Genomic DNA, 25,122 nt, shown 5'->3' with positions numbered 1-25,122 from the left:
CAGAATTTGATTGGATTGTTTATAGACCAGTTTATGCTCCAGGGCATTGTTGAAAATAATAGAATAACCAGGGACTTCCCTGGTGGTCCCGTGGTTAAGAAGCCACCTTCCAATGCAGGGGATGCAGGTTTGATCCCTGGTTGGGGAACTAAGCTCCCACATACCGTGGGGCAGCTAAGCCTGTGTACTCTAGAGCCCACGGCCACAACTAGAGAGAAGCCCCGTTCCTCAACTAAGACCCAATGCAGCCAAATAAATTTAAAAAAAAAAAAAAAAGATAGAGTAACCAGCCACAGTTTTTGGATTTTAACCGCTGGGCTTGGTTAAGAAAAGACAGGAAGAGAGAGCCCTGCCCAAACCATGGTGATCCAGTGATCTGAGGGTAATGGTGGATATACCAAGGCTCTGCCTCCCCTGAGGAACAGCATTAGAAGCTGATCACTGTGTATGGGGGAATAAACTTCACTAAAACAATCCAGCCAGTCACTGAACAAATAAACAAGCAAATAACAAGAACATGCTCCAGAAGGGTAGAGGTGTACCAGTACCTAGACGTGGTACAACATGTTATCTAAAATATCTGGTTTCCAACAACAGCAAACTATGAAACATATAAAGAAACAGGAAAGTATGACCCATATACTGAAAAAAAAGCGGGCCACAGAAACTGCCTGTCAGAGAGGCCACATTTATCAAAAAAAGACTTTAAAGTAGCCATTATGGACATGTTCACAGACATAAAGGAACTCACAATTGAAGTCGTAAAAGAAAATATGATTATAGGGTCACATCAAATAGCGACTATCAATAAAGAGATGGAAATTTTTTTTTTTTTTTTTTGGCGGTATGTGGGCCTCTCACTGTTGTGGCCTCTCCCGCTGCGGAGCACAGGCTCTGGACGCGCAGGCTCAGCGGCCATGGCTCACGGGCCCAGCCGCTCCGCGGCACGTGGGATCTTCCCAGACTGGGGCACGAACCCACGTCCCCTGCATCGGCAGGTGGACTCTCAACCACTGCGCCATCAGGGAAGCCCAAGAGATGGAAATTTTTAAAAAAGGAATCAAAAGAAATTATGGAATTGAAAAGTAAAATAACTAAAATTAAAAAATTCATCAGAGAGGCTTAACTGATTTGAACTGCAGAACAAGAAGTGAATTTGTAGATAGGCATTTTATGCAAGTTGAAGAACAGAGAGAAAAACAAATTAAGAACAATGAATAGAGCTTCAGAGGAATGTGGGATACAATCAGATGCTCCAACATATTTATAATGGGCATACCAGAAGAGAGAAAGCAGCAGAAAAAATATGCAAGGAAATAATGACTGTAAACTTCACAAATTTATTGAAAAACAATAACTTACATATCCAGGAAGCTCAATAAAATCCAATCAGGATTAAACACAAAGAGATCCACAAACAGATACATCATAGTAAGAATAGTAAAAGTCAAAGACAAAATATTGGAAGCATCAAGAGAAAAATGATGCGTCACTTAAAGGGAGTTCTGTAGGTTTAGATAGCAGACTTTTCAGCAGAAACGGCGGAGGCCAGAAGACAATAGGATAACATTTTTAAAGCCCTGAAAGGAAAAAAAAAAAACTATTAATCAAAATTCTATACCAGTGAACGTATATTTCAAAAAACGGAGGTGAAACAGACTTTCTCAAATAATCAGAAACTGAGGGAGGGACTTCACTGGTGGCACAGTGGTTAAGAATCTGCCTGCCAATTCAGGGGACACGGGTTTGAGCCCTGGTCTGGGAAGATCCCACATGCCGCAGAGCAGCTAAGCCCATGCGCCACAACTACTGAGCCTGCGCTCTAGAGCCTGCGAGCCACAACTACTGAGCCCACATGCTGCAACTACTGAAGCCTGCGTGCCTAGAGCCTGTGCTCTGCAACAAGAGAAGCCACCACAATGAGAAGACCAAGCAGTGCAATGAAGAGTAGACCCTGCTTGCTGCAACTAAAGAAAAAAGCCCGCTACCAGCAATGAAAACCCAACGCAGCCGAAAAATAAAGAAAAAATATATATACTGAGCGAATTTGTTTCTGACAGGTACACCTTACAAGAAATACTAAAAGAAGTTCTTCAAGGTAAAAGCAGGTGACCTCAGATGGTAATTTGAGTTCACACAATAAACAAAGGGCACCAGTAAATGTCATTACGTAATTATAAAAGGCATAAGAGATGCATACTTCTTTTTTCTTTTAACCTGTTTAAAAATAAATTGAATATAAAATACATGGTTACATTACATGTAATATATGTGTAATATATTTATCAATAACAGTACAAAGGATATGTGTGTGAGAAAAACTGCATTAGGCTAAGGAAGTCATTACACGTGGCACAGAAATAATTATAGCAATGTATTGTTGGATTTGTAACATTATTGATGTAATTTTATTGCAAAAACACTAAAAAAGAGGGTAAAAGAAATGATGCTATAAAGCAGAAACCCTTCTATATAATCACTCAGAAGCTCATTTGGATAAGATAAAATATACATGCTAAACACTAGAGCAGTCACTTTAAAAAAAACCCTCAGAAAATTATAATGTAAAAAATCATTAAAGAAGTTGAAATGCTTCATTAAAAAATATTCACTTAATGAAGAAGAAAGCAGTAATGGCGGTATAGAAAACAAAAAAAGACATAAAATATATGGAAAACAGTAAGTAAAACAGCAGGTATAAATCCAACTATTATCAGTACTTATATTAAGGGTAAATGGGTGGGATAATTTAATGCAAAGGCAATGATTGTTAGACTGAATAAAAACACATGGTCCAGTGTGTGCTGCCTACAAGAAACATACTTTAAATTCAAAGATACAAATAGACTGAAAGTAAAAGGATGGAAAATTATATATCATGAAAACAGCAATGACAAGAAAGCTCAAATGGCTATGTTGATATCAGACAAAATAGATTTTGAAACACAAAAGCTTTATTTCTACTATTAGAGATAAAGAGGGACATTCTATAATGATAAGAAGGTAATACATTAGGAAACTATAACAGTTATAAATGTGTATCTAATAAAAAAGCATTAAAATGCATAAAACAAAAACTGACAGAAATGAAGGGAGAAATAGACAATGACAATAGTTGGAAGCTTCAATACTCTACTTGCAATAATGGATAGAAAAAGTAGACAGAAGATCAACAGGAAAAATAAGACTTGAGCAATACTGTAAACCAACTATACCTAACAGACATCTATAGAACACTCCACCTAACAATAATACTATATATATGCTTATCAGGTATACACAGGACATTCTCAAAGATAGACCATATACTAGGCCATAAAACAAACCTGCATAAAATTTAAACTTATTCAATTTTAGCAGTAATACAATATGTTTTACAACCACAGTGGAGTGAAATTAGAAATGAATAGCAGGAAAACTTTGGGGAACTCACAGATATGTAAAAATTAAACAATGTATTTTAAAGTAAGCAATGGGTCAAAGAAGAAGTCAAAGGCAAATTCAGAAAGTACTTTGAGATGGATGAAAATAAAGACACCATATCAAAACCTATGGGATGCAACTAAAGGAGTGCTTAGAGGGAAGTTTATAACTGTAGAATGCCTATAATAAGAAAGATCAGTTACCTAGTCTTCTACCTTACGACAGTGGAAGAGTAAGAGCAAACCAAACCTAAGATCAAGTTGAAGGAAGGGAATAATAATTATAGCAGAATTTAATGAAATAGAAAATAGAAAAAAATAGAGGAAACCAATGAAACCAAAAGCTAGTTCTTTGAAATGATCAACAAAATTGACAAATCTTTAGATTGGCCAAGAAAAAAAAAAAACTCAAACACTAGAATCAGAAGTGAAACAAGAGATACTACTACTGACCCTAAATTAATAACAATTATTATAAAGGAATACTTGAACAATTGTACACCAACAAATTGTTTAACCTAAATAAAATGGAAAAATTCCTAGAAAGACACAAACTACTGGAACTGACTCAAGAAGAAACAGACAATCTGAATAGACCTACATCAAGTGAAAAGATAGAAGCAGGAATCAAAAGACCACCCGTAAAGAAAGTCCACGTCTGGAGGGCATCATTGCTGAACTCTACCAAATATTTAGAAAAGAGTTAACAGCACATGTTCACACACTCTTCTAAAAGTAGAAGAGGGAGTACTTGATACATACACATACATATATATATATATACTTGATATATACTTGATACCAATACCAGACAAAGACTTCACAAGGAAAAAAAGAAAACACTACAGACCAGTATCTCTTATGACTATGGATGCAAAAATATTCAACAAAATACTTACAAATGAAATCCAGCAACATATAAAAAGAATTATACACTGTAATCAAGTGGAATTTATCCATGTGCAAGAAATGCAGGGTTGGTTCATCATATCAAAATTCATGAATGTAATACATCATATCAATAAAAGAAAATACAAGATAACATATCATCTCCCACGCACCTATGGTCAATTAATCTACGACAAAGCAGGCAAGCATGTACAATGGAGAAAAGAAGTGGGTCTGGGAAAACTGGACAACTACATGTAAAAGGATGAAATTGGAACATTCTCTAACACCATACACAAAAATAAACTCAAAATGGAACAAAGACCTAAATATAAGGTTGGACACTATAAAACTCCTAGGGGAAAACATAGGCAGAACATTCTTTGACATGAATCACAGCAGTATCCTTTTTGATCCACCTTCTAGAGTAATGAAAATAAAAACAAAAATAAACAAATGGGACCTAGTTAAACTTAGCTTCTGCACAGCAAAGGAAACCATTAACAAACAAAAAGACAACCTACAGAATGTGAGAAAATGTTTGCAAATGAAGCAACTGACAGTGGATTAATCTCCAAAATATACAAACAGCTCATGCAGCTCTATGTCAAAAAAACAAACAACCCAATCAAAAAGTGGGCAGAAGACCTGAAAAGACGTTTCTCCAAAGAAGACTTACAGATGGCCAAAAAGCACATGAAAAGATGCTCAACATCACTAATTACCAGAGAAATGCAAATTAAAACTACAATGAGGTATCACCTTGCACTGGTCAGAATGGCCATCATCAAAAAGTCTACAAACAATAAATGCTGGAGGGGGTGTGGAGAAAGAGGAACCCTCCTACACTGCTGGTGGGAATGTAAATTGGTACAAATTGGTACAACCACCATGGAGAACAGTATGGAGGTTCCTTAAAAATCTAAAAATAGAACTACTATATGACTCAGCAGTCCCACTCCTGGGCATATATCCAGAGAAAACTGTAATCCGAAAGGATACATGCACCCCAGTGTTTATTGCAGCACTGTTTACAATAGCCAAGATATTGGAGCAACCTAAATGTCCATCGACAGAGGAATGGATAAAGAAGATGTGGTACATATTTCCTACGGAATATTACTCAGCCATAAAAAAGAATGAAATAATGCTACTTGCAGCAACAAGGGTGACATAGAAATTATCATACTAAATGAAGTAACTCAGACAGAGAAAGACAAATATCATATGATTCACTCATATGTGGCATCTAATTTTAAAAAAATGATACAAATGAACTTATTTACAAAACAAAAACAGACTTAGAGATATCAAAAACAAACTTATGGTTACCAAAAGGGAAACGTGGGGGAGGGATAAATTAGGAGCTTGGGATGAACATGCACACAATGCTACATATAAGATAGATAACTAATAAGGACCAACCGTATAGCACAGGGACCTCTACTCAATATCCTGTGATAATCTATATGAGAAAGGATCTAAAAAAGAATGAATTATATGTGTATGGATAACTGAATCACTTTGCTGTACATGTGAAACTAACACAGCATGGTAAATCAACTATATATAGTCCAATACATTTAAAATTAAAAAAGATAACATGATCATCTCAATATATGAAGAAACAGTGCTTGACAGAATCCAACACTCTTTCGTGATAAAAATATTCAACAAACTAGAAATAGAAGGGAACTTCTAATCTGATAAAGGACGTCTGGAAACTCACAACTAACATCACACTTAATGGTGAATGACTAGATGTTTTCTCCCACAGATCAGGAAGAAGACAAAGATTTCATCTCTCTCCACTTCTATTTAAACATCGTACTAGAGGTTCTAGCCACAGCAATTAGGCAAAAAAGAAATATAAAAGGCACTAGGTTGGAAAGGGAAAAAGTAAAACAGTTTATTCACAGGTAACGTGATCTTGTATATGGAAAATCCTAACAAATCCACTAAAAAACTGTAAGAACTATATAAGAGTTTAGCAGGGTTGCAAGATGCAAGAGTAATATGTTCAGTTGTATTCCCATATCCTTACAGTGAACAATCTGAGAATGAAAGAAATAAGATGGTTCAGTTTACAATAGCATTAATAAGAATAACATTCTTACAAATACATTTAGCAAAAGAAGTGCAAATCTTATACTCTGAAAAGTACAAAAAAGTATAAAACAATGTTGAAAGATATTTAAGACCATCTAAATGATTAGAAAAACAGCCCATGTTCATTGATTGTAAAAGTTAACATTGTTAAGATGACAGTGCTGTTCAAATTGATGTACAGATTCAATGCAGTCCCCATCAGAATCTAAGCTGACATTTTTATAGAAATTGATATCCTGATTCCAAATTTATGTAGAATTACAAAGGACCCAGAATAGCCAAAACAATCTTGAAAAAGAAGAAAGCAGATTGGAATGATGCAGCCACAAGTCAAGGAAAACTGACAGTGACCAGAAGCTAGAAGAGGTGTAGAAAAGATTCTTCCTTAGAACCTCCAGGTAGAGTGAGTCCCTGCTGATAACTTGATTTTGGATTTCTTGCTTCCAAAACTGTGTGTGAGTAAACTACAGTTGTTTTAAGCTACCTATTTTGTGGTAATTTGTTTCAGCACCCTAAGGGGACTAATACAGATGGGGACAGGATTTTGGCATAATCTCAGAATATCTCCCCATAAAATATTAATGATTTACAAAGGTTATCAGTTATCAGGTAGAGGAATTGGCATACCCCAACATGATTAGGTGATTAATATTAATGTCTTGGGTGGTGAAGGCTTTAAAGAAGCAGTGTAAGAAACTGTATCTTTGGATACTTTCTGGAGTTAACTGGGGGAGCAAGGTATTTCAGAAATGCTGTAGCATGTTCAAAAGATTTCAAGAGGAGAGAGAACGTGGTGTATTTCATATTCATTAAGTTGTTTAGTATGGTTTTAATATAGGTTATGTATGAGAAAATGGCCGCAAATAAGGCTGGTTTGATAGGAAAGGCTCCATGGTAAAGAGCTTTGTAAGACTTCTCTGACTTGGCCAAATCCCCTATCACACCCTCTCATTGTACTGTATCCTTTCTTGGCAGTACTGATATCAGTCGGTTTTACATTTCTTTCTGTAATTATGTAGTGGATTCTCTCTCCCACCAGGCACCAAACTCCACAAGATTAGGGGCCATGTCTGTTTTTGCTCACCATTTAACTCCATGGCTCCCCTTGCTCTCCAGTTCATACTGCTGGACTCATATTACTGAGGGAAATGATCAGTAACTACTGAAAGAGTAAGTGAATGAATGAATGAACCAACCATGTAAAAGAATTGAATTTTATCTTGAATCATTGCCATATAAGGAAGAATTGGGATGGAACATTCCAAGACCAGTTAGGAGACTGTACAGTAATACTTAAGAATGATGACATATTGAAGTAAGGTAGTGACTTCATCTTTTTCATTTTAACTTCACAGTAATCTTGTAACATAGATATTTTTGCCATCATCTTACAGACAAAGAAACTGGAGTTCAGGAACACTAAATAATTTGCCAAAGTCCTATAACTAATCAGTAACAGAGCTGAGGATTACCTGACTCCAGAGTATATGTTCTTTCCCATTCACCAGATTGAAGAATCTGTTCTTCCATATAGAATGACTTCAATAAAGTGTTTCTGGGAGGATCTTTGATTATAACTATAAACCAAATTTCTGTTTTGAAAATAGGTCATAGACATAGCAGCAAAACAATCTTAACATGAAGTCTTTTTTACCCTCTTGTTATAAGTCCCCATTTAAAAAGAGGGTGAGACAGATTTTCTTAGATGGGTATTATTACCGTGAGATTTAGGCATAGGCAATAGCTTGTTTGCAGAGCTAGTATGTATAAATTAATAGCATTTCCTCTACTTATATAATAACAACTTCACCTTTTCTCCTCAAGGCTTTTTATTTTATCATTGTTTATGTAAAAGAAGTAGGCAGTATTCCTGAAATTTTAGATTAATTAAGCATATCAAAGGTTACTAAACTATTGGGAAGTACAGTGCTAGGTAAAGGAGAAAATGCATAAGAGGGTAGTAAGATGATTTTTAGATTTCTGATCCTGTTTTTGACAGTAGTAGTGTCACTTATTGAGATAAAGAATACCAGGGTTAAAAACAGATCAGATGGGACTTCCCTGGTGGCCCAGGGGTTAGGAATCCACCTACCAATGCAGGGGACATGGGTTTGAGCCCTAGTCTGGGAGGATCCCACATGCCACGGAGCAACTAAGCCCATGTGCCACAACTACTGAGCCTGTGCTCTAGAGCCCGCAAGCCACAACTACTGCGCTTGCGTGCCATAACTACTGAAGCCCACGTACCTAGAGCCTGTGCTCCATAACAAGGGAAGCCACTGCAATGAGAAGCCCATACACCATAACGAAGACCCAACACAGCCAAAAATAAATAAATTAAATAAATTAAAAAAAAACAGATCAGATGAAGTGTGTTGTTTTAGACATATTTAGTTTGAGGCACCAGTTAGGTGAAAGTTGTCCATCAAGTAATTGGATATAGAAATCTGGAAATCAGGGATAAGATAGAGCCTAGGGATATTGTTTCCATCAGCAGATAGATGGTAGTTGGTCATCAGTATGTTTAAAGATGAAAGAATAGGTTTAAGGATGAAACCCTTCTTACCATCAGTATTTAAGTTGAAAATGGAGCCATATGAAAAGCCACTGTCGATGAAATAAGACTGTGGTGTTATAAAAACCAAGGAAAATAGGAATTTCAAAAAGGAGCAGTATTAAATGCTGTAGAAAAGTCAAACATAAGAAATGCAAGGTAATTTCTGGCTTTGAGACAAAGATGTTCTCAGTATTCTTAAAGAGAGCTGTTTCACTAGTGTAATAAGAATAGAAATCAGAATGTAACGGGGTGAGGTATGAGTGCATAAATGTTATATAATAAATGAATTCTAAAATATGTACAGACGTAGCAATTGAAAATAAGATAAATAAAAGTGATGGTGGGACTTCCCTGGTGGCACAGTGGTTAAGACTCCACGCTCCCAATGCAGGGGGCCTGGGTTCCATCCCTGGTCAGGGAACTAGATCCCACATACATGCCGCGACTAAGAGTTTGCATGCCACAACTAAGGAGCCTGCCTGTCACAACTAAGGAGCTGGTGAGCTACAACTAGGGAGCCTGTCGGCTGCAACTAAGGAGCACACGTGCCACAACTAAGGAGCCAGCAAGCTGCAACCATGGAGCCTGCCTGCTGCAAGTAAGGCCCAGCACAACCAAATAAATAATAAAATAAATATTAAAATAAAAAGTGATGGTAACAGAGTTAAGAATATCTTCTCTCCAAAGAACAAATATAAAACTAGACAAAATTGTTAGAAACACCCATTTAGGGCTCTGAAAATGAACCAGTAGCAAACATCAAATGGAGAAGCTTAATTCATGAAAATCTTTTGAACTTGTGGTAGGAACAGTGGGAGTCTGTGGCTTTCTTGCCTGAGCCCCTACAGCCTGCACCTCTTCCCCAGGGGGAAACATAATGTAATCCAAGGCTGGGCTGGCCTTAAAACAAGCATCTTTGTTGCCAGAGGCAGCTGACTTGATTTGGAATGAAAGACAAAAAAACCCATGCCCAGTTGTGTTGTCACCAATAAAAATAGTAATTTTGGTAGGAAATGAATGTAGAAGGCTCAAAGCCTTGCTAGCTAGAGGTTGTGAAGGCAAGAGAGGCAGAAAGGGGTTTACCAGGTACGCTAGCATGTCCCATGGTAGTCTGAAGCTAGTGGGGACTCAGACAAGTTTACATTACTTCCTGATCTCTTGTAGAATACTGTCCTTTTTTTCTTCACAAGGTCTATAAAGGGATTGTCCTCAGAGGAATTGGTTGGAAGGCTGATTATCCATATGATGTGTCAGAACACAAGATACAAAAGCCCAGCTATCCTTCTTTGCTTTATTAATTGCTACTCAACGTTCATGACCCTTCTCAAATGTTATGCTTTCTGTGAACTCTGCCCTGATTGTGCTCGAGAGTTATTGCCTTTTTCCTTCTTCCTTTGAGCATACCTCTACTCTAGCACTATTTGCAGTTAAGTTTTTTTCTTTTGTATTTCTGTGTCATTTACTGGCACTAGACTGAGTAATTTAGACAGTAGTCCCTTGACTGATCACTTTTTCTTCTAGTGGTTCTTTTGCCAGATCCTCCTCATCTTCCTGACATCTAAATTTTGGAGTGCTGCTTGGTGCAGTCCTTGGACCTCTTTTCTTCTATGCACATCTACCCCCTAATTGATTTTTATGGCCCATGAAACTGCTGGCCTCCAAATTGTATTTATTTATTTTAAAAAATATTTTATTTATTTGTTTGTTTGTTTAGTCTGTGCCAGGTCTTAGTTGTGGTACATGGGTTCTTCAGTTGTGGCATGTGGGATCTTTTTTTTAGTTGCATCATGCGGACTTCTTAGTTGTAACATGCTAACTCTTTATTTTTATTTTATTTATTTATTTATTTTTTGTGGTACGCAGGCCTCTCACTGTTGTGGCCTCTCCCGTTGCGGAGCACAGGCTCCGGACGCGCAGGCTCAGCGGCCATGGCTCATGGGTCCAGCCGCTCCGTGGCATGTGGGATCTTCCCAGACCGGGGCAGGAACCCGTGTCCACTGCATCAGCAGGCGGACTCAACCACTGCGCCACCAGGGAAGCCCGCAACATGCTAACTCTTAATTGCGGCATGCATGCGGGATCTAGTTCCCCAACCAGGGATCAAACCCAGGCCCCCTGCATTGCGAGTACGGATTCTTACCCACTGGACCACCAGGGAAGTCCCATGGCTTCCAGATTTTAACTCTCCAGTCTGACCTGTCCTCTGAACTCTAGGTTTATATACCCAGCTGTTTACTTGACATCTCCCCTTGGATGTCTAATGGATGTCGCAGTCTTAACATATGTAAACTGAACTCTTGATTTCCATTCACCAACTTTTTCTTTTCACCAGTCTCTCCTGTCTCAATAGTGGCAACTCTGTGTATCCAGTTGCTCACACCAAAAACTTCTATAGAGTCATACTTAATTTCTCTTTTGCTTTCATACCTCGGGCCCGATCCGTCAGTAAATCTGGGTGACTCTACCATCAGAATATATGCTGAACCTTGTCATTTACCACCACCTCCACCAATACCAATCTGACCGAAGTCATAGGTATCTCTTGCTAGGGTTACGGCAATAGCCTTTAACCAGGCTCCCTGAGTTTGCCCTGATTCCTCTATTGCAGTGAGTGATTCTTTTAAAATGAAAGTGGAATCTTCCCACTCTGCTTTCTCTTCTATTGGCTTTCTCATCTGTTTGGAATAAATGCATAGTCTATAAACGTCTATGTTACCTGGTTTCCAGCTATCTCTCTGACCTTAGCACCTAGTACTCTCCCCCGTTTCATATTGGCATATTGGCATCTCTTTCTTGTTCATTAAACTCTGGATATGTTCTCACTTTAAGGCCTTGACATATTCCATTTCTTCTTCCTGAAATACTCTTTCCCCAGATATCCACATGGCTCTCTCTTCCATTTCCTTCAGGTCTCTTATCAAATGTTACCTTATTAGAGAGGTCTTTGCCTGCCATGCTGTCTGAAATCTCACTCTTCCTATTGGCCCACTACTCTGCATTTCCTTCCTTGCTTTATTTTTCTTCTTGGTCCTTATCACCAACTGACGTTTATTTGTTTGTTTGTTTGTTTGCTTGCTTATTGTCTCATCTCACTAAAATATAAGCCTCTTAAGAGTAAGGACTTTGTAACTTTTGGGCCTTGCTAATAAATCTCTAGTACTTAGAAAAGTGCCTGTGGAGAATACATGCTCATTAAATATTTATTCATCAGTTGAATGAAAGACTAACTGAACGAAAGAATGTCACTAGACTGCAGATTGTGACATTTGAATCTTATTCATCTGTATCTTCACTATTTAATGCAGTGTCTAACATATAGTAGGCACTCAGTATATTTATTTCATTGTATCACAGTGAAGTATAACGAAGTCAAGCATGGAATTTTCATGTTATTCCATAACATATTTTAGTTAAATGAGTTTTTGACATGGGAGGAAAACACCTTTTTGTTTTCTGGGTAACTGCAGAGGAAGCCATTAAAGATTATGAATTCTAAGCAATGTAATAGGCTTCAATAAATGATTATTGAATGAGAATTTATTATTCATTCAATTGATTTATTGAAATGATTATTTGACACTGCATTATAAAGGAGCAGCCATGACTGTGTGGGTTTGTTTAATTTTATAAACAGAATTGAGAAACTGGTTAGTTCTGTAAACCACTAAACTCATAATTTAAAACTTCCACAGTATGATTTCTTTAGATATATATCCCCAAACTTCCTGTTTGAGACTATGAAGTTATAAATCCAGCACTTTATCAAGAAAAGTTTCCTGAATACCACGCAGAACTCATGAGCATTTAAAATAATTTATTAACTTAACAGTACTGTGTTGAAGTGTGTATGATTTATTATGGACATTCTCAGTGCCTTAAAAATGATATTTCCTAAAGGTGTCAACATGTATGGAACCCGGAACTTCTCGCAAAGCCGTCTATTTATGCTATGGGACCCTCAGACTCACAGAGCAGAGAATGGAAAAGACTAAATTGTATAACCATCCTGTACCAGATATTGTGTTAAGTGTTACGTATGTTATCTTTCAACCTCCTAAATGTTTGAGAACACTATCACATTTGTTTATTTGAACACACTACTGTGTTTTGGGTGGTGCTTTTGTTGTTGTTGTAACATGCTTTTCTTATTTAATCCTCATGACATTCTATATATTTTTATAACTAAAATACTGTTTCCTCACTAAATTATTTACTCCCTTTGGCTACAAGAACTAGCTGTTTTCTAAGACTTTACTGACAGAAGCAAATAACTGTATCACTGAATTTCATTCAGTCATCCTAAATTAAAACAATTTACTTCCGTCTCCTTCCCTAATTAATTTCCCATTCATTATTCTTCATTTTTTGGTTTTATTTTCTCAATATCAGACATGACTTTAGCATTTATGTTTGTAACCTGCCCAAGGTATATGATGAAGCCACCTGTGTTTAGTGCTTAGAAACTTACAGTTTGATGACCTCACTTTACTGCCAGATATCAATTCATGGTTGTCGTCTGACCATCCTGTTGGTTCTATCATGACGTAAAAATAAATGCCCCAGAGAATGAGCAAAAGGAATATTTTTACCTGGCTCCTGTATTAATATTTTTTCTGAGGGTTTTCTGAACTGTTTTTTTTTTTGAATGGAAATGAAGTCTTTTCTGACAAAGTGAAACTTTAGAAAAATATATTTTAGTCATAATATTTTAAAATACTTGACATATAAAGAGATTTTTAGCTCATTTTTTGGAATTAGTGCATTTTATTTCAGTGTGCCTTCAAACTTTGATATCCTGAAGATATTTTCTGGGCTGGTGTCTGTGTGTGTGTGCATGAGGGGTAGGGAGGGGGAGAGGGAGAGAGGGAGAGAGAGAGAGAGATTTTGTTTTTTTTTAAAAAACTGTGGTAAAATACACATAACATAAAATTTACTGTTGTAACTGTTTTTAAGTATATAGTTCAGTGGTGTTAATTATTTCGCATTATCACCACCATCCATCTACAAAACTCTTTTCATCTTGCAAAACTGAAACTCTGTACCCACTAAATAACAACTCCCCATTTACCTTTCTCGCATCCCTTGGCAACTACCATTCTGTGTTCTTTCTCTCAGTTTGACTACTCCAGGTACCTCATATAAGTGAAATCATACAGTATTTGTCCTGTTGCGACTGGCTTATTTTACTTAGCATAAAGTCCTCAAGCTTCATCCATGTTGTTGCACGTGTCAGAATTTCCTTCTTTTTTAAAGCTGAGTAATATTCCATTGTATGTACATACTACATTTTTAAAATTCATCTGTGGATGGATAGATACATGGGTTGTTTCTACCTTTCGGCTATTGCACATAATGCTGTTACGAAAATAGGTGTGCAAATGATAGATTTCATTTTTAAAAACTTCTTTTTATAGGCATTTTTAAATATATGTAAGAGGAAAGAGAATAGTGTAATAAACTCTGATGTACTCATCTCCTAGTTTTGATAGTTATCAATATTTTGCTGGTTTTGTTTCATCCTTTCCCCCAACTTTTTTTTGGTTATAAGTATTTTAAAGCAAATCAAGAAATCATATCATTTCACATATAAATACTTAATATTTTCTCTTGCATATAAGGATTTTAAAAAACTTAACAATAATATTTATTTCAAGGTCACTAATCCTGTCTTTTGCTGTGCCAGCTGTTGAACCTATCCAATAAGTTCTCAATTTCCGGTGTTTTGCCATTTTAGAATATGTTTATAAATTATATATTTTTTAAATTTTTATTTATTTATTTTTGGCTGTGTTGGGTCTTCGTTGCTGCGCACGGGTTTTCTCTAGTTGCGGCAAGTGGGGGCTACTCTTAGTTGCGGTGCAGAGGCTTCTCATTGCAGTGGCTTCTCTTGTTGTGGAGCACAGGGTCTAGCCGCACGGGCTTCAGTAGTTGTGGTACGCGGGCTCAGTAGTTGTGGCTCTCGGGCTTTAGAGCGCAGGCTTAGTAGTTGTGGTACATGGGTTTAGTTGCTCCGCGGCATGTGGGATCTTCCCGGACCAGGGCTCGAACCTGTGTCCCCTGCATTGGCAGGCGGATTCTTAACCACTGCGCCACCAGGGGAGTCCCTATAAATTATATATATTTTAGAGACTGATTCTCCTTTGACATGTTCCATCTTATCCTTTTTGTACATCTTTCCCTGTGTTTTCTTTAATGTATTAATCACAGTCATTTTTGAAGTCCTTGCCTGCTAACTCCAATATCCAAGTCATCTTTGGTTCTGCTTCTGTTGACGTTAAACTCTTGATTATTGGTCATTTTTCCTACTTCTTCCCATGTCTAGTAATTTTTTTGTTGAATACTGGGTATTAAGAGTGACACGTTATAAAGACTCTGGATTATGTTCTCTTCTACAGTGTTGAGTTTGTTCTGGCAGGAGGTTGAATTATGATGGATCAACTTGATCATGCTGAGGCTTATTAGTTTTAGGCATTGTTATGTTGGTTCTGTTTTAGTTTTGCCCTTACTCCCATGGCACAGCCCTTACTCCCAGAGTGTTGTCCTCTGGGCTCTCCACTGAGTATGTAGAATATTCACCAAGGTCTTGCCTTGTAAGCTGTATCTCCCCTGTGCACTGTATAATCTCTAAAATTTTCTCTTTAGCTTTCATCCTCCCAGCAACTTTTTAACGCTAGGCCTTTTATAGTCTTACTTTTGCTCGTATCTAGTTTGAGAGTTGTCCAAGACCTCATCAGAAGTTCTTTTGTAACTTTTGATGTTCCTCCTCTGCTTCTCTCTCCTTCTCTGCTCTCCTGCCACCCAAATTCTAACTGCCTTACCAGCCCCTAACTCTGATCTGTTTTCATAGGTTGTGGTTTGGGGTGAATACGGGGCTCAACTCTTGTGCTTTCTTCCTCTGAAGAATCATAACCTTTTGTTGGTTATTGCCCAATGTCTGCAAACAGTCCAAATTTTACAGTTGGTTAAAGTGGGAGAGTAAATCCAGTATCAGCTAATCCTTCATAATCAACTAAAGTCTATAATACCATTCTTAAAGCCAACAAAATTAACTAATAGGCAGGCCATGTTTCGTAGCTTTCTCCAATTGTCTCAAAACATATATTTATAGTTTATTCATATCATGATGCAACGAAGTCCAAACATCCAGAGTTGATAAGTATCTTAGATTTTTTATGCTTTATAACAACCCCTTCTCTCTCCTGCCATCACACACTTTTTTTTTTTTCTATGCCATTTATTTGTTGAAGAAACTGGATCATCTTGTAAAATTTCCCACATTCTGGATTTGGATCCTTATTGCATCATTCAGCATGTTGTCTCTGGCTCACTATTTCTATTGTAATGTGGTTTGGTTAAATAAGGGTCACCTTGGTGGGGTCGGGGAGAGGAATACATCATAGTCTAACTGATGCATCATTTCAGGATTTGTATAATGTCTGATTTCACCACTTTTAGTGATGTATAAAGTTTCATAAAGTTTTTATAAAGTTTCTCATCCACTTTTGATCAAATGTTTTAGTCACTCTTTATTTAGTTGCTTAATAAATACATTACTTCATTAGAAGTTGCAAAATGGTGATTTTTTAATTCTCTCATTCTTTCTGCATTTATTAGCTCTAATTCTTCTGTAAAGAACTTTGCCTATAAACTATTTAGAAACTACAATAAAGGCAAAATAAATACTTGATTCTTTTTCATTATGTATTAAATTTCAGAATAATGAACTGGTACCCTAGCAATCACCAGTGGTGACCAATGAAGTTGATTTTATTTGTTTATTTTGTAATATCATTATGAACTTACAGATTTTAACATGTTTGAAGTGTTTCAGTCCATTGAGTTATTACTCTTTTGATGCTCAAATTACTCCACTTAGCTAGCGGAAGCCTCTTTAAGTTGACTCCTGTGTTCTTTTGACATGATCCCAATAGTCTTTTTTTTAAAGCTGTGTGTTTGCACATAGCTTTCTTTCTTTATATCTTTCTTTTCTTTTTTCTTTTTTTTTTTTTTTTTGCGGTACGCTGGCCTCTCACTGGTGTGGCCTCTCCCGTTGCGGAGCAAAATCTCCGGATGTGCAGGCTCAGCGGCCATGGCTCACGGACCCAGCCACTCCGCGGCATGTGGGATCTTCCCGGGGCACGAACCCGTGTCCCCTGCATTGGCAGGAGGACTCTCAACCACTGCGCCACCAGGGAGCCCTCTTTCTTTCTTTTTTAAAAATTAATTTATTTTTGGCTGCCTTGGGTCTTTGTTGCTGCACGTGGGCTTTCTCTAGTTGCGGCGATTGGGGGCTACTCTTCGTTGCGGTGCGCAGCCTTCTCACTGCGGTGGCTTCTCTTGTTGTGGAGCACGGGCTTTAGGCATGCGGGCTCAGTAGTTGTGGCACTCAGGCTCAGTAGTTGTGGCTCGCAGGCTCTAGACTGCAGGCTCAGTAGTTGTGGCACATGGGCTTAGTTGTGCTGAGGCACGTGGGATCTTCCCGGACCAGGGCTCAAACCTGTGTCCCCTGCATTGGCAGGCGGATTCTTAACCACTGTGCTACCAGGGAAGTCCCTGATCCCATTAGTCTTTAATAGCTTCCTTGCTTTTAGGTAAGATGTTCCAGGCTTATCTTGAACACTTCCTGTCTCAGACCTGGAATCAAACATTTCTCCTGGGAGCTCTGGTTCCTTCAGCCTGTCCCCTAGGGATGCTCATATTACTACTGGGTTGTCATTGCTTAGAGGCCTGTTTAGGGCACAGAGGTAGCAAATGTGTGGGTTTTATAGAGAGAAAAGTAAAATACAAGTTTGTACTAACATTCCAATTGAAATTTAAGATTTCAGTGTTTCTACTTCCTGAATATTATGTATTTATGTCTCATTTCTCTTATGCTGAAAATTTGTGGTTTCAAATGACTTTAACGTAATTACATATTAAATATGAGAGTGAGGGCAAGACTGACTCAAAGTAATACCAATATTATTACAAATATTAAAGAGACTACTGGTTCTTTTTGTCCTCAAGATATAGCCCATTAAAGATGCATAGGCGGGCTTCCCTGGTGGTGCAGTGGTTGAGAGTCCACCTGGCGATGCAGGGGACACGGTTTCATGCCCCGGTCTGGGAAGATCGCACATGTCGCGGAGCAGCTGGGCCCGTGAGCCATGGCCGCTGAGCCTGTGCGTCCGGCGCCTGTGCTCCGCAACGGGAGAGGCCACAACAGTGAGAGGCCCGTGTACCGCAAAAAAAAAAAAAGAAAGAAAGAAAAGAAAAAGATGCATAGGCAAAATACTGCGTTCAATTGTCACTTAAAAAAATTATTTTCTGGTTATGTCACAACTTAACTCAGAGTTACGTTCTTTTTTTTTTCCAATTTGCTTTCAATTTTTAGAAATTTTTCTTCTCTTTGACTCAATTCTGAATTATTTAAGTTATTTAAGACATTACATGTTTTTAGGACTAAAACTATAAAAAAAAGGTACTTTCAGGAAATTCTAGCTTCCACCCCTTTTCCATTCCCTTATAAGTAACCATTTTAAGAAGTTTCTCACTTAATATTACTTCCTTTAGAAAATATAAATTAAATATACATACATATACCCACATACATATTTGTATTTCCTCTTCCTTACTACACAAATGGAAGCACACTCTCCATATTTTCCTTTACTTTACAGGATTCCTGGATGGGAATCCATCCATGGACTAAGAATCCCTGGTCTAGAGAGGGATATACACATGTTAAGAAACAACTGTAATACAGTTGTTCACTTGTTCAGTGATGTTACAGAGGTGTATATGCTAAATGCCACTAGATACAAATTATGGACCAGTTCTTCTAGAGTAGATGAGTAGGTTAGGGAAAGCTTCAGAGAAAGAATGAGCTGGATTTGGAACCTGCAGATTATACTAGGAATCAGGGAAGAATCTCTGTATTACAAAATTAGCTAACCCACCTTTGCTAGTATATTGGTGTAGCACGAGAAACATTTGCACTATATCTGAGAAGTGTGAATAACATTCTTGAAAGGCCTTTAAGAATATACGGGATCCTATTTCATAGGCTACCTGGGCTTATACTTAGTCTAGAAGTATTTTTTAAAGAAACTATAAGAAAACAAATCCTCCTTTATACATTAATGTAAACAGACTTTGTATCAAAAGAATAGCATGTTGTTTTTTATAAAGCCTTAACATAAACCATGCTTAGTTTACAAACTTTGTTAGTGGCAAGATGAAGAGTAAAAAATATATATATATAGTCTTTCCTCTGATGGATATTCCCTGAGTTAATCTGTAATTATTAAGCATCGGTCACATGCAAAGCTCTTTTGTATGAGTAAGAAGGCATAGGAAAAAAATAGAAATAGTTCTAGCTTAAAACTTTTAGAACTAAAGCATATCTTGTGACTGTAAGTGAATCAGAAAGAAATTGTGTTTTCTCAGAACCCTGAAGGAAAAAGTTTAATACTTGATGGACAGAAAAAAGTAATAGTGGGCATTTTGTTTTTATGCCTGCAAGAATACTCAGTACTGAGTAACTCCAAATAATTCTGTATCTTGATTGCAGTGGTAGTTCCACAAATCTATACATGTGATAAAATGACATACACATATTGTACCCATGTCAAGTTCTGGGTTTTGATATTGTTCTATAATTATGTAAGATTTAACTGTTGGGGGAAACTGGGTGAAGGGTACATGGGATCTCTCTGTACTATCTCTGCAGCTTCCTGTGAATCTGTAATTATTTCAAAAGAAAAAAGTTAAAAAAAACAAAAAAAGACTTCTTACTTTGGCTGTCATTCTGAGAGTAGCTCGCAGCGAGCCAAGGGCAGAATGAGGGATACTGGTTAGGAGTTTATTCTAAGGTTACTGCAGTAAACCCGGACGGAGATAATGGCTATTGGACTAGGTTGGTGGCACTAGAGTGGGGTGGGGATAAGGGTGAGGAATAGTTGAATTCTGGATGTATTTTGACAGCAGAGTTTCTAAACTCTGCTGATGGATTGGATGTGGGGTGTGGAAGAAAGAGAATGAAAGACGACAGCAAGGTTTTTGGCCTGGACCCCTGGAAGGATGAAGAAAAGAGATGGTAACCAGCAGCAGCAACAAGTAAAGAAGCCTGGTATGAGGTAGCTGGAATCTTGGCAAGGAAAACCAAATAACAAGGCCTCTTTCTCTAGTCCTTAGCAGCTTGGGGCCTCCGAGGGTTAGGGACAGTGTGACATTTGAGTGCACTCTTGTTAACCTTCTCCCAGGAACCTGAGTTATCTTGGCCTCGCCCTGACTCTTTTGGAAAGAAGCATTTGTTTGATAAACAGGAAGTCGTTTCCATGAGTGTAGAAAGAAGAAATGATAGAACTGAGTGGCAAAGCAAAGAACTCTGCTAGCTGTGGTTAGCTTGGAATTGGCAGAAATCTTTCCAGGTAGCCACCTAAGCTTAACACATGAGCCGCCTTTTCCCATTCTAGACTGGGTTATTTCTTCATCATGAAAAATGAAAAGTTTCTGCCCTGTTGCTTGACCTGCTATCAGGGTATGTTCATTTTCAGCTAGTGTTTTGGATCTTAGATGTTGTAGACTTAGCAGACAAATGGAGACACTGTCTGTTTATAGTGGGAAAGTGACTTATTTTAAGAAATGTTGGCTTCCCACCGCTACCCCATTAGTGGCATGCCTCTGACACTCCAGCAAGGCTGGTCTAGGGACGTTAAGACTGCCTTATGTGTATTTTTGCTCTTTGAAAGGTTAGAATCTAACTGTACCACAAGATATTTCTTCCTGAGTCAGATTGGGACAAAATTACAAACAGTGAATTTGAAGCAATTCACTGTGAAAAAAGCAGTGAATTATGAAGCAAACTTTATAAACGTTGGTGCTCTAATACTTTTCCCTTTTTTTTTTTTTTTTTTTTTTTTTTTTTTTTTTTTTTGCGGTACGCGGGCCTCTCACTGTTGTGGCCTCTCCCGTTGCGGAGCACAGGCTCCGGACGCGCAGGCTCAGCGGCCATGGCTCACGGGCCCAGCCGCTCCACGGCATGTGGGATCCTCCCGGACCGGGGCACGAACCCGTATCCCCTGCATCGGCAGGCGGACTCTCAACCACTGCGCCACCAGGGAGGCCCTCTAATACTTTTGAAATTTCAGAATTCATTCCCTCCGCTTCTAATAATATACTCCTCATGACGTATATAAATCCCTTAGTGTCACTAACTGCTTTTGATTTTGTAAGGAAGAACAGATAAAAAAGGTTACAGAAATCCAGTGCCAAGTTATTTATGGTGATTGGAAAGTGAGAAAGAGAACTTAGACTCCTTACATTTTTCTTTTTTTGTTGTCGTTTTGTTTTGTTTTTATTTCACAGGCTCCTTACTTTTGATAAGAGCTTGAAAACAGGAGAACCGTTTTCTCCTTTTAATTGAGAGTCACCTCATCCTTGTCTGGGTTGAAATGGTTGAAGCCGTGATAGAGAAAAACTTTAAATTTGCCCAGAGGTATAATGGCAACTAAATAGAGCAGTAGTTAATTGATGGTGAAAAGGGACTTACTGTGATGGAGTGAAGATTGTCTAGACTCAGGGGTGTGGATGGGGGGCTGGGGTCATGGTTACAGGGTGGGGTGTTTGGGACTGGAGGTATGGGTGGCATCTCGCCCAGTATTTCGGAGAACTAGCTCACTAAACTGTCCAGAACAACTCTTTAGAGTTCCTTGCAAGTGGGTTTATCCTGACAAGTTGCAGAATGTATTTTACTTTGAATGTTGAGTGGCTGGGGAGCTATTTGTTTCATTTGCCTTCTGAAATTACCCCAGTATGTATTGAAATGCAGTGACTTTGTGTTAAGTCCAGGCTGGGCTACTACTGCTCTGGGTTTCTTCGCTGAAAGTTAAATGTCATATTTGAACTTGAAGAATTTTTGCTGCCTGCCTATGGAGCACACATGAACATAAAGCAGCCATTTGTCAGCAGGCAGCTGAAAGGCAATTTCAGCAGGGACCAAAAACCACTGCAGGCTGCTGGCTTCCTGGCACACCCACTAGACCCTGTAGGTTTACACTGAAAGCAAACTAACAGGGGCTGGAGGTGGGGGGGGGGGCGGTGGTGGTGGTGGTAATAAGATGGGCAAAAATAAAAGCAGAGGCTAAAGTCTGAATGACATTGAGCCAGTATGAAGGTCCTGCATGTGGGGAAGAGCACAACGTTCCCAAAGAAGAGAGAACTTAAACATCAAACACAATGGCTAGTAAGAAACATCTGACGTTTGCAGACAACACATTTTTTAAAAAAGTAAATTCTGTATCTTCTTTATATTCTTAGCTGCAGGGATACTGTAGGTATCTTTAGGGAAAGTACTATATCGTTTAAACCATTTTACCCAGTGTGCTATCACAAATAACCTTGTAACCAGAACCGTGTGACAGTACAATTGGTGTATAATAATAATCACTTTCAAGCACTGCAGAATCCTGAACAAAGATCCTTACGATCTTTTAACCAAATGCTGAAATAGTGTTTGTGTAGTAATGAGCGGACCTTTTTAAAAAATAGCTTTTTAAATGTCTTTGAAAGTTAAAATTATGTCATATATGATAACTCTTAGTCAAAGTACCAGTTTATTCCCAAATATGCTATTCTTTCTTTGGCCATAGCATGTAACAGAATTTATTTCTGTTTGGCAGGTCAGGAGGTGGCGGTATTGGCAGTATAAATGATTCACCCAAGGACAACCAATGTGTCAATGTCGAGATAAAACAGAACTAGGCTGCATTCTGCCAGCTCCTGGCCTATGTAACCTTTTTGAGAACTTTCCAATCATTTTAGGCAAACAAAGTACTTAGAAAATACAAAGAGGTTTTTTTTTTGTTGTTGTTGTTGTTTTTTGTTTGTTTTTTTTTTTTTTTTTGCATTACGCGGGACTCTCACTGTTGTGGCCTCTCCCGTTGTGGAGCACAGGCTCCAGACGCGCAGGCTCAGCGGCCATGGCTCACGGGCCCAGCCGCTCCGCGGCATGTGGGATCTTCCCAGACCGGGGCACGAACCTGTGTCCCCTGCATCGGCAGGCGGACTCTAAACCACTGCGCCACCAGGGAAGCCCCAAAGAGGTTTTTTTAATAAAAGAAAATCACTTATTTTGGTAATTGCTAAATTAATCATTCTGTTGTATTTAAGAAGCTCTTTGATGTGTTCTGGTTTACTGCCAGATGAATGTCTCCTGGGCATTTTAATTAATGGGTGGCTTGGCCAAATGAGCTTCTGATGGTAAACCTTCATAAGGGTTTATTTTTGTGTTTCTCAAGAATAGCTGTCTCTTCAAAGCTCTTTAATTAGACAAGGTTTAGCAGCTAAAGCACATTTTTAGAATAATTAGGCCTTGGGTGAAGAGAAATAATGGGTCAAAGGAGCGCAGGTACTGTTAGAGAGAATGGCCTCTTCAAGTGGAGTATGGTGTCCACATCTGATGGACGTCCAGTTCTTCAACAGCTTGTATTCACTCCCTGTCCCTAGTTGGGGACCTTGTGTTGTTTGAAATTCACTTGACAGATCTCACCAGAAGCCTAAACATAGCAGGGTGTGGGCTCACTTATCACCACCTCTAAACTCCTGTAGAAAGCTGTATCCTAGTCCTTTTAACATCTAAGCTAAAGACTTCTTGTTTTCTCTTTCTTTCTACCAAATTGGTGATCTTGGCCATAATAATGATTGTTTCTGAGGGAAATACTTCAAAGATCTTATGTGTGGGTCATTGATAACGCTAACAATTATAACAACTCCTTTGAGGGGTCTTTCTTAATAATTTAAATAAACTACTTATAACATTGTTCTTAAAATTACTATAGTATTTGGTCTCCAAAGTTTAATGTCCGTTGTGGTCAGAATGTAGTTTGAATTATTTGAAAATCTGATATGTGGATGGATTGTCATTTTGCCCCCTTCTTCAAACCACCCCCCCTCCATTTCTTGTCCTAAGCTCTTAATCTTGTCAGTCATTACTGGTGCATATGTTTTATCTCAAAGTTCTTCTTTGTGATGAAGAAAAGATATACCTGACTGGTCCCATGGGGGATGGAGATGGTGCTAAAACAATTGGGTAGTATTACTGAAACTACTATTAAAAAACAACAAATAATACACTTATATTGTCTAATTTTCCACTTTCCCACTATCTCAGGATGCTTATCATGGCAAATGTGTCTTTTTTCCAGCTGGATCAGTTGATTTAAGGATAATGCTGATGAGCTATTACAGATTTCAAACAGAGCAAACTGTGTCACTGACATTTCTAATCCCATCAGGTGATCCGTATATGTTGTCAGATGAAGAACTGGGTTAAGGATATGTATATCATTGGTTCAATATAAACCTACTTCCACTATTAGAAAAATGTTATAGAACTTATGACATTGATTATATGTCAATCAATTCCTTTTTAAATACAGAGGATAGCCTGATTTATAGAATTACAAAGTTTATCACATGTAAATTCTTTTGTTATACCTTAGTTAGTGACATAGCCAATGAAATTATTTCATTGAAAGTGGTAGAAACTTCACTTGGTTTTCTATTGATGTTATCTGTAAAAATTAATAACATAGTTTTAAAAATATTTGGTAAGCACAATGTAATGCAAATGTAAAGATGCAGGCATATTACTGTGCATTCCAGAGAATAGTCACCAAATAAGTACACTTTTATGTCAAATTGTAAACCTTTGAGAAAGCAGAAGAGATATTAGCCTAAACAGAATCCTATATAAAGCAGGTTTTCCCCTCTCAGCAATGACTAATTTCTGTCTATTCTTTCCTAAAATGATTGATTATTGTGACTCTGCTTTTTGACTCACCCTTTAGCACAGGAAATATTGCTGATACTTATCTTCATGTGCATGTTTGCTGTGTATATGTAATCTTTTGCAACGGAGATATGCACAGGAAGGTGTTGAGTGTTAGGATCCTTGAAGAAAACCATTACGTGCATCCCTCACAGCTCTTCCTTCCTTATGGTAGGGTGAGTGTATTCTTATGCATATGTATGTGTAATGGGATTTATACTTAATGAAGTTTGGGTGCTCATTACTCATGAATTTTTATAGATACAAATCAGGACTGTAAGTGTATTGTTTTCCATTTGTTTGTTTTACTTCTTTGACTCATTCATTTGCTGGGC

The 25,122-nt window shown here is 38.0% G+C and overlaps 1 protein-coding gene across 7 annotated transcripts in view; it reads left to right on the top strand.

The window, feature by feature from the left end:
- Nucleotides 1–25,122, top strand: part of SIK3 (SIK family kinase 3) — a 249,774-nt gene that overhangs the window by 145,483 nt on the left and 79,169 nt on the right. The window lies entirely within an intron of this gene.

This window comes from Mesoplodon densirostris, chromosome 7 (assembly GCF_025265405.1).
Source record: "Mesoplodon densirostris isolate mMesDen1 chromosome 7, mMesDen1 primary haplotype, whole genome shotgun sequence".
In the NCBI taxonomy this organism is placed as follows: Eukaryota; Metazoa; Chordata; class Mammalia; order Artiodactyla; family Ziphiidae; genus Mesoplodon; species Mesoplodon densirostris.
The sequence above is the reverse complement of the archived record's forward strand: the minus strand, read 5'-3'. Positions and strand labels throughout refer to the sequence as shown.